This window comes from Tachyglossus aculeatus, chromosome X3 (assembly GCF_015852505.1).
Source record: "Tachyglossus aculeatus isolate mTacAcu1 chromosome X3, mTacAcu1.pri, whole genome shotgun sequence".
Classification (NCBI taxonomy): Eukaryota; Metazoa; Chordata; class Mammalia; order Monotremata; family Tachyglossidae; genus Tachyglossus; species Tachyglossus aculeatus.
Window position 1 is genome coordinate 24802104 of NC_052099.1, and position 11818 is coordinate 24813921.

The following is an 11818-nucleotide window of genomic DNA, read 5'->3' on the forward strand; positions in this document are numbered from 1 at the left end:
GGAGAAAAGAATGCAGTACATGGACCCAGAGGCGGTAAATTCATTTGCTAAAATTTCGGACGGAGAAACCAAAATAAGGTGTGGACATTAACTCTGTGTATGTGTGTGTGTGTGTGTGTGTGTGTGTGTGTGTGTGTGTGTGTGCGCGCACGCGCGCGCATGTGCTTTACTTGGCTGGAGACAATGTGGAAAATATTGCTACACACACACACACACACACACACACACACACACACACACACACACACACACACACACACACACACACACACACACACACACACACACACACACACACCTTCCCAGCCCCAAACCTGTCCTCCTTTTAGGCATTTTTTCTGAAGTAGACAAAGAAAAAGAAAAACTCAGAAGGAATGCCTGGTCACACTAAGTAGGGAGAAGGCTAAAATAAAACTCAAGGTGCCTTGTCCCCCTTCTGCTAACCCCTTTGGCCCATGCCCATAAAACATGTACTGGATCTATGACTTCTAGAGAGTCTCTCTAGAAGGTCTTGTTGGATCGGAACTTAAAAATAATAACAATAATAATAATAATAATGGTATTTGTTAAGTGCTTGCTATGTGCCAGGCACTGTACCAAGTGCCGGGGTGGATACAAGCAAGTTTTTGTTGGACACAGTTCCTGTTCCCTATGAGGCTCACAATCGCCATCCCCATTTTACAGCTGAGGTAACTGAGGCCCGGAGAAGTGAAGTGACTTGCTCAAGGTCACACAGCTGACAATTGGTGGAGCCGGGATTGAACCCCATGACTTCCTGACTCCTAGGCCTGTGCTGTATCCATTAGGCCATGCTGCTTCTCAAAAATCCAAACATTGTCATTACTGGGTTAGATAAACGGTCCTCCAGTTCAGTTCAGGGCTCTTTCTTGGAGGAATTAAGTGATGATTGTCCTCCTTGACAGTTGAGTTATTTGCCCAGGTGGAAAAAAATCACTTACTTGCCAACAATCTGGATCCAGGCAACTTTAGAGGCAAGAATATCAATTCTAGAGTCCTTTCTCTCCTCCTTCCTTCCTCGCTATTAGCTCCCCTTCCCTCCTGCCCACATCTCCATGTCACATGTTACCCTGCACCCAGGACAAAGAAAGGAGATAAAGGTCTAACAGAGTGTGGTATCTTCCATTACTGACAGTCACTTTGTACTTCCCAAGCGCTTAGTACAGTGCTCTGCACACAGTAAGCGCTCAATAAATACGATTGATTGATTGATTGATTAAATTTAACCAGCAAAAATAGCTTCCTCATAACACACAGTGGACTACTTAAAGTAACAGGCAAGGCTTTGGGTGCAGTGGGAAATGGATGGATATTTTTGAAAGTTGGACTTTGAGTAAATTAGGACGGGTTGTAACTTAAGTTTGCATTTGGGAATCTGGGAAAAGATGACACCTTATCAGCCAATCAACTGAGTTCATTCATTCACTCAATCATATTTATTGAACGCTTACTGTGTGCAGAGCACAGCGCTTGGAAAGCACAATTCAGCAATAAATAGAGACGGTCCCTACCCAACAATGGGCTCACAGTCTAGAAGTCGGGAGACAGACATCAAAACTAGGAAACAGGCATCAGTAGCATCGATAGAAATAAATAGAATTATGGATATAGCCAAATCATTAATGAAATAAATGAAATCATAAATATGTACATATTCATTCATTCCTTCATTCAATCCTATTTATTGAGCGCTTACTGTGTGCAGAGCACTGTACTAAGCACTTGGAAAGTATAATTTGAGACAATCCCTACCCAACAATGGGCTCACGGTCTAGAAGGGGGAGACAGACAACAAAACAAAACAAGCAGACAAGTATCAATAGCATCAAAATAGATAAATAGAATTATAGATATATACACATCATTAATAAAATAAATAGAATAATAAATATGTACGAATATACACAAGTGCTGTGGGGCGGGGAAGGGGGTAGAGCAGAGGGAGTCGGGGCGATGGGGAGGGGAGGAGGAGCAGAGGAAAAGGGGGGGATCAGCCTGGGAAGGCCTCCTGGAGGAGGTGAGCTCTCAGTAGGACATTGAAGGAAGAAGCAGTAAATCAGGGATTTACTCTCTCTCCAACCTATTGGAAAAGCTTCCTATGGTGTTTTTTTTTTTTTTTAATAAAATCCAAGGTCAGATGAAGAACAGGGAAGCAATAAGAAGAACAGCTTCTTCTGCCAGACTATTCATTATCATGTTTTCCAATAAAAAACCAATGAGCAAATAATAGTCCTCCACTCTCTGATCAGTTTACACAAACCCTCAGCCTAGATTTTGGAGTGCATAATTGCTGAACTGTCTCATAAGCAAGTTTGTTGCACATGCAAATACAATTTACTGCATATAAAAAGATGCACAGAAATCCTTCTGGCTAAAACGAACAGCATGTGCCAAACTTGCAAATAGGGATGAACAGACATTGGCTAAATTCACATATTTGTGAATCAATGTGGCAAAGCAGCGGGCATTTAGGAGACCTCTGGAAGGCAGCAATCAGTGATGAATGGGGTCTCTGCTCTGCAGCAGTGCTTTTGAGAAAATTGTGACACCAAGAAGCAGAAACATTGCTTGGGTAATGAATGGAGCAATCCTCATTTGCACAAGGGACTGGTCGCACACTTGCCTGGTGTTTTGAGACTCCATCGTCATTTGACAATCCCAGCCTCCACACTGAAGAACACCAGGTTTGTTTTTTCATGGTACTTGTTAGGTGTTTATTATGTGCCAGACACTGTACTAAGTGCTGGGGTAGATACAGGTCAATTGGTTGGTCACAGTCCACTTCCCACATGAGGCTCACATTCTTCATCCCCATTCTACAGATGAGGCGGTTGAGGCAAAGAGAAGTGAAAAAGTGAAAACCGTTGAAAAAGCCATTAATAGGTGTGAGACTCTCCAGCCTGATTAAACTAATTCTGTTTCATAAAACACAGTCAGAGGGCCCCATCTGTTTGGGTTCTTTTATTATTCAGAGAATAACGTGTCAGTTTTGTTTCCTTAAACACAAGAACAATCTTCTCTCCAGGTGTCCAGCATCTGGAATGCAAAACTCAAAAGAAGCAGCTTCGGGGACTGTAAGGAAATGACTATAGCCACCCACCCACCCACCACCAGTTCCTCAGAACCTGGAACCCCGGCAAACGGCAAGTAAATTAAGAAAAGCAGCTCTTGATCCCTGCATTAAGTATGGCTTAAGAAGGTCACAGCCAGATATTCTTGAATCATCCTCTCTCATGGTTTAAGCCAGGTGGTCTGTGATTGGAGCGAAAGGTAAAACAGGAAGATCGTTATTTCCCTTGGACAGGGAGAAAATATTCCTCATCTTGACCGTAGGACCAGAAGAACTGGATTTATGACTTGGGCCACATAACCCAGCCAAAAGTCTCCCTCTTTCAGTCCGAGTAGTTTTCCTTAGTTGCAAAAAAGTTGGGATTGTCTGCCTTCCCTTACTGATCGGTAGATGATTAAAAAACCCAAGATGCTGTTTGTGTTCCAGTGTCTGTGGTCACGTGGGAGCGGAGAGGGGATGCGGTGACCTTTCAACTTTACATAGCGACATTTACTGCCTCTTGGAGTGCAACTTGGAGGGGAATTTGAAGAAGTGAGGGAAAATCAAATCTGCTTTCCAATTTGGTGAATAAATTGACAGGATTTTTCCTTGCGGGGGACACAGGGAGATTTCAGAAGAAAGCTAATGCAGAGCACATAATGGAACCTTTGGAGGTAGAGTAGTCAAGTGGAAAGAGAGGAGACGGGTTCTAATCCTGGATCTGCCGCTTGCCTGCTGACTTTGGGCCCCCAGCTTCAGGCCACTTCCCCTTTCAGGCATCTAGGGAGGCAAGGGCTGGAAAAAGAGAGAGAGAGAGAGAGAGAGAGAGAAAAGGGTGAAGAGCACTCCCTCCCTGGAGAAGGGAAAAATTTGAGTAATTGAAATCTGATTCACCAGTCGCCTTGGTGTTCTCTCATTACACCCTCTGGATGAGAAGCAGCCTGGCTCAATGGAAAGAGTCAGAGACTTTGGAGTCAAATCCCAGCTCCACCAATTGTCAGCTGTGTGACTTTGGGCAAGTCACTTAACTTCTCTGGGCCTCATTTTACAGATGAGGATGAAGACTGTGAGCCCCGTGGGACAGCCTGATCACCTTGTAACCTCCCCAGGGCTTAGAACAGTGCTTTGCACCTAGTAAGCGCCTAATAAATGTCATCATTATTATTATTATTCACACTCCTGGACATAACTGGTAGTACAAATTGCAAGTGGATTAATCTGGCCAAACTATAATTTTTTAGCTCTGATGAATGTGCTTTGAATAATCAGCTGGAACTCAACATCTTTTCATCGTAAGTGCAAAGTGTGTCTTCATTTCACCCTTAAAACAACCGAATGATATGTTGTTCTGAACCCAACCAGCTTTATTCTTCAGCTGAGGTGGCATTTCATCTGCAGAGAAAACAGGCAGTTGCCCCAATGAGCATTGACGAAGGGTGCTGTAATAGCCACTAAGCCACATAAAAACCTGGTCCTGATGGCATTTCAACCAGATTTACGATTTGGTATGTGTTTGAAAGTGAGAGTTCTCCAAGCCAATGGCTATCAGGGCTGGTATAAATAAGCCTGACTTTTGCTCAATCAAAGAGTAGTTTTTGAGCACTTACTCTGCACAGAACGCTGTACTCACTGGGATTTGCACCCTTTATTCACCCCTCCCTCAGCCCCACAGTATGTATGTACCTATCCATAATTTATTTACTTAATATTAATGTCAGTCTCCTGCTGTAGACTGTAAGCTTGCTGTTATATTGTAGCACTCCGTATAGTTCTCTGGACACAGTAAGTGCTCAAAAATACAATCGATTGATTGATTGATCGATCGGAGTACAGCAGAGGTCATAGAAATGAGTCCCTCCCTCAAGGGGGTGATAAATTTGTGCTGCAATCTATACGGGCATGTTGCAAGTCAGCATCATCATCATCATCATCATCAATCGTATTTATTGAGCGCTTACTATGTGCAGAGCACTGTACTAAGCGCTTGGGAAGTACAAATTGGCAACATATAGAGACAGTCCCTACCCAACAGTGGGCTCACAGTCTAAAAGGGGGAGACAGGGAACAAAACCAAACATACTAACAAAATAAAATAAATAGAATAGAAATGTACAAGTAGAATAAATAAATAAATAAATAAATAGAGTAATAAATATGTACAAACATATATACAGGTGATGCATATAAACCTGCATCCAATTCTGCAGGTTTCTTGCACCACCATGACAGCTTGGAACTGACCTTGCTTAAGGAATAGGGGGACTAGAGGGGAGACAATGCACTCATTGCCTACAGGAGAAAAATTAACAAATCACTCCCTGCTCTACCGTATGATAATAATAATAATAATAATAATGGCATTTATTAAGCGCTTACTATGTTCAAAGCACTGTTCTAAGCGTGATATTTGGCTGTTAAAATTACACCTGCCGATTTCTTCCAATGACTTCTTGACAACATACATAACCCTAATCTAAAGACTTTGGTATCCAGTTTTACACATTTTCCCATGTGTTTTGTGCCTTTCCAATAGGTTAGAGTCAAAGACTAGAAAAATTATCCTTTCTGGAGATTCCAGTGAAGTAGAAGGAGGTCAATAGCTTTATCAGATGTTCACTCATTTCCCCTTGAACGAACCCTTTTGTACTTACACAGATAAGCTCCTCAAAAGATAACTCATTAATCCTCTCAACCCCAGTGAGAGAGGATACAAGCAGGGTCAGAATTCTATGATGGCACACCACCTGTGGTGTTTCCTGCCACAGCTGTCTAAGGGTAGTGTTTCTTAGGTTGGGGATGACCCACTTAACACTGATCATAGTGGAGTTAAAACAGGATACAAATTAATAACAATAATAATAGTAATAATGGTATTTGTTAAGCACTTACTATGTGCCAAGCACTGCTCTGAGTGCTAGGGGAGATACAAGGTAATCAGATTGTCCCACGTGGCGCTCACAGTCTTAACCACCATTTTACAGATGAGGTAACTGAGGCACAGAGAAGTTGTGACTTGCCCAAAGTCACATAGCTGACAAGTGGCTGAGGCAGGATTAGAACCCATGACCTCTGACTCCCAAGCCTGTCCTCTTTCCACTAAGCCATGCTGCTTCTCAACTTACCTTCTGTTCTCCAAAAAGTGGACTACTCCCTATGACTACTAGCAAATCCCTGAACACACCCCCACTGCGGGTTAGTGTGACACCGGTAACAAGGCATCCAGCAAGGAATGTGTCTGTTTATTATTATATTGTACTCTCCCAAGCACTTAGTACAGTGCTCTGCATACAGTAAACACTCAATAAATATGACTGGATGAATGAATGAAAAATAGAGAAATGGAAAGGAATGATTAGATTGTGTGAGTTCACCAGAAGCAAAGAGAAAATGGTTCCAGCGTCTAGATTTCCAACCTGCTGCCATAACTAATTTTTTATAGCATTTGTTTAGCTCTTGCTATGTGCCAAGTATGTGCTGGAGTAGATACAATTTAATCAGGTTGGAACCAGTCCATGTCCCACTTACAGTCTTAATCCCTATTTTACAGATGAGAGAACTGAGGCACAGAGAAGTTAATAACTTGCCCAAGGTCACGCAGCCGACGAGTGATGGATCCAGGATCAGAACCCAGCCCCTTCTCACCCCAAGGCCCGCGTTCCATCTTCTAAGTCACTTGCTTCTCTTCTCATTAACCAATCAACGGTATTTATTAAAACCTAATTGTTAAAAAAAACACTGAACTAAGCCCTTAGAAGAAAAGTAGAATCCGTAGCTTCAGCTGTGGTATCTGTTAAGCGCTTACTTTGTGCCAAACACTGTAGTGAGTTCTGGGAGAGAGTCAAGATTATCACGATGGACACGGTCCCTGTCGTACATTGGTTTTACAATATAAGAGGGAGAAAGGGAATTGAATTGCCATATTACAGATGAGGAAAGAGAAACCAAGAAATTCATTGATTGGCTCTAGATCAATCAATCAATCGTATTTATTGAGAGCTTACTGTGTACAGAGCACTGTACTAAGCGCTTGGGAAGTACAAGTTGGCAACATATAGAGACAGTCCCTACCCAACAGTGGGCTCACAGTCTAAAAGACACAAGTGGCAGGGCCAGGATCCTCAAGGAGCTTTCAATCTAGTGAGGAGTTTACAATCTTGCCAAAAGATTAATCTTTGTTAGAAACAAGTTTGTGAGAAAAATATCTTTTATTAAATTTTCTGGCCATGAAATGAAGAGCATAAACCTTCAACTCCTGCTCTGTTTAGAAACTGGTGGAATAGAGGGAACAGGGAGGAAGGTAGGAGAAGAGAACTATAGAGTGTCATCCTTTAGGAGGGAGAACACAAAGGGGCATGCCGAAGATCGGGTTTTCCTCGATTCCCAAGCTCTACTATGTTAATCACCTCAGGAAGTTCACGGGAAGGGAGTCTCCCTAGGAGTTTAGATCATTTCCATTTGAAGCTATAGGGAGTCTCCCTGGGAGTTTAGATCATTTCCATTTGAAGCTACAGCACGCCTGCGAGAGCTGAGAGCATGGAAAAGGGGTGTGCTTGCTTCCCTTGGGATGGGCCTGGCCTAGTTTGGACTCCAAGGTAAAAAAAGAGCAGAAGCACTGCTCCAAATACCGAGCCTTCCTTTGTTTTCCACATCCTTACTAGCTTTGGACTAGGAAACCTGGTTAGTCATTGTGGGACCCGAAGATTCCGTTTAAGAAACTGCTTCCTTGAGATGTGAAACGCTTCCGTGAATACGTGACCAGCTTTTTAGAGGTGTGGAACTAACCAGGCCGTACCACGAACCTACTCCCTCTCAAACACTGGATTCAAATAATGGGTTTTCGGTAAGGCAAAGGTGGAGGCTACAGGAAAACAAAACCAGAGGAAACTTCCCACCCCCCGCCAAAACTGGTCCCAGCTCTGTCAATGACGAGTTGTGTGTCTCTGAAGCACCTGAGATTTGTGAGCTGCAGTTTACTAAAGTGATATTGCATTTTAAGATGTCGTTATAGGGCAAGACATAAAGTAACATGCCCACTGTAGAGGAAGAGCATTTTTTTTCGGTTCGTTGGGCCCTGACAGTAATTCACCAACTTTGGCGAAGTAAGAACTGTGTTTAGCCCCGAGGACTGCAGTTCCCTCATGCAACTGCTTTAAAGTCTTAACTTAGTGTGATTTTAAGTTATATACAGGAAAATGTATTCTGTTAGAGTTGATGAAGAGCATAATCAGTAAAAGCTAAAATATCCCATTGTCTCCTTTCCTGGAGGCCTTGACGCTACGGTTGATGGATTAACTGGTGGCCCAAGTCCTAGCTACACCTCCCTCAGCCTAGCAACAAAAACTCCACATCAGAGAGGCAGGTGAGAGGACAGGCACAAAAGCATCTCCTTGCTAATCTGTAACTGTGTTACCAATCAGTCGTACTTAATGACCACTGACTGTGTGCTAAACACTAGTCTTAACACCAAGCAGACCAAGACCTCTATCTCTGTGAGAGTGGTAAGTATTCCACCACTCTCGCCACAAGACCCCTCCCACATCAGGAAAGTGTAATGTCCATCTGGCACGATCATCAGGCAGAGCACCAGAAATTCCCTTCAAGGCCCTGCTGAGAGCTCACCTCCTCCAGGAGGCCTTCCCAGACTGAGCCCCTTCCTTCCTCTCCCCCTCGTCCCCCTCTCCATCCCCCCCATCTTACCTCCCTCCCTTCCCCACAGCACCTGTATATATGTATATATGTTTGTACATATTTTTTTACTCTGTTTAATTTATTTGTACATATCTATTCTATTTCTTTTATTTTGTTAGTATGTTTGGTTTTGTTCTCTGTCTCCCCCTTTTAGACTGTGAGCCCACTGTTGGGTAGGGACTGTCTCTATATGTTGCCAATTTGTACTTCCCAAGCGCTTAGTACAGTGCTCTGCACATAGTAAGCGCTCAATAAATACGATTGATGATGATGATGATGATGATGCTCTGATGAGACCTAGTAAGCTTCCTGTGAAGGTGCCACCAATCGGCTCTTTGGCATCACCATCAGAGACAGGATTCGGGACTGGGAAGCCCAGTGGTCTAGCTCTCGATGGCTACTACAAGGACCCCTACCACTCTTAAAGATCATTCCTGGCTTCCATTTCCAGGTGCTCAACATCCCTCACCCATTCAATCTTATTTATTGAACGCTTACTGTGCGCAGAGCACTGTACTAAGTACTTGGGAGAGTACAATCCAATAATAAACAGACACATTCTCTGCCCCAAGACTAGCTGGGGACCCGGGCTATGGGCTTACCAATTGGAATTTCAGATTGAGAGAGAACAATATAACGATAAGCAGACACATTCCCTGTCCATAACGAGCTTACAGTTTAGAGGAGGAGACAGATATTTATATAAACAAATAAATGACAGATGCGTACCTAAGTGCTTTGCGGCCACCACTGCTCAGTAGTGATAGTAGTATTTATTAAGCTCTTACTTGGTGCAGAGCACTGTACTGAGTGCTTTGAGTCACAGCCTGCTCCCCCAAACGCTAATGGCCTAGTGGGAGTCAGAGGACCTGGAATCTAATGTGTGATGTTGGGCAAGTTGTTTACTTTCTCTGTGCCTCAGTTTTCTCATCTATAAAATGGGGATTAAATATCCATTCTCTTGCCAATTTAGATTGTGAGGTCCATGAGGGGCAGACACCGTGTTAAACCTGATTATCTTGTTTCTACCCCAGTGCTTAGTGTAATAATAATGATAATGATGGTATTTGTTAAGCGCTTACTATGTGCAAAGCACTGTTCTAAGAGCTGGGGGGGGTACAAGGTGATGAGGTTGTCCCACGTGGGGCTCACAGTCTTAATCCTCATTTTACAGATGAGGTAACTGAGGCTCAGAGAAGTTAAGTGACTTGCCCAAGGTCACACAGCAGACGTGTGGTGGAACCAGGATTCGAACCCATGACCTCTGACTCCAAAGCCCAGGCTCCTTCCACTGAGCCACGCTGCTTCCCCTAAAGTGTACTGCTCAATACACTTTATTATGCACTTAATAAATAATAATTTATTATAATGAATGATTAATTCTAAGCACTCCCTCCCCCAAATAAAATTCCAACACACACCACATAAGTACATACATGAGCCTGTACTATATATTTATTTTGTAGCACTTGATCCTTCCTGTCCTATTTTTAGCCAACAGGGGATTATCAAAATCTTTGAAAAATCTATGAAATTTTCCAGCTCATTAATCTCACATTACATAAGGACTCATACCTGCCCACCAGTCAGAGACACCTTCCTAAGTCATGGCCACAGTGAAACATTCAAAAGGCAACGACAGCCAGGATACTGAGGCCCTAAATAGACAGCCTCTCTCTCCCAGGGAGAATTCTCCGAACAAAAGATGAGAAGAAAAGAGAGAGCAAACAAAGGATTTCCGATCCTGAGTCACCTTGTAGGTGAGAATTAAAAGTCCCCAATGTTCTAATTTAAGCCTTAAAACGGAACAGGGTAGGAGTTAATCCTCAACTACGCTCCCTGAAGTTTCTACCAAACCGAATTAGCCATATGGCATCGCAGAATCTCCACATTTGAAAATTCAGGGAATAAGTAGAGGTTCAACTCCCAGTCTGTGCCATTTTTAAACAGGATATTGTTGGGTATCGGTAAATCGGCCCAGTTGAAGAAAGGTCTAGGTCCCAATCTAGCTTTCCTGTACCTGTCTCACTCTGGGGCATCAAGCAAGTCGTTAAATCTCCCCATCTCAAGTCTCTCCCCTGCCAAACCAGATTTTCTCTTAAAAATGGTGTGGGATCCCAAAAATGAATGAGAATATATTAGGCCCTTGGGTAGGTGCAATATCTCTTTCAGGCCCCTTGCGTGACCGGGTCAATACATTTCCCAAAGTGTTTCAATTTCACCTCAAGACACCATCTGGTACAGCCGGGTGCAATATAGCTGTCAAAATTGCTGAACCCAACTCAACCAGCCCCATTCAAGCTGTCAAGTCCATTCAAAGGTTCTTACACAGACTTAATAAGAAGAATTATGGTACTTGTTAAGTGCTTACTATGTGCCAAGCATTGTTCTAAACACTTTGGTAGATAATATTAATAATAATGGTGTTTGTTAGGTGCTTACTATGTGTCAAGCACTATATTAAGTGCTGGGGTAACTATGAGCAAAATGGGTTGGTCCCTGTCCCGCTTAAGTCTCAGAGTTTCAATCCCTATTTTACAATCTGCTGTGTGACCCTGGGCAAATCACTTCACTTTTCTGGGCTTCCATTACCTCATCTGCAAAATGGGGATTGAAACTGTGAGCCCCATGTGGGACAGAAATTGAGTCCAACCCGATTTGCCTGTATCCGCCCCAGTACTTAGTACAGTGCCTGGCACATAGTAAGAGCTTGAGAAACGAGATAGGGGGTTTGTTGTACAATCAGACCATAATGACTCTTGAGCAAATGTCATCATTTTGGTGAAATAACTGCAAAAGAAGTGTGTGGTTCCCTGGCTTCTTTGTGCAAATACTCCAGTGGTTGGAACAGTTCCTTTTCTCCAATACAATGATTAACTAATGGCGTTTGTAACAAACCTTGTGATTGTTAATTACATCCTTTGATTACTTCAGAAAGGTAGTTAATGACCTGTTGTAAAGTCTAACTTCCTGGAGCAGCTTTCTGAAAAACCTTCGCAGTGCATCGGAAACAGAAGCCCCAGAAACGTATATCAGTCAATCAATCAATCATATTTATTGAGC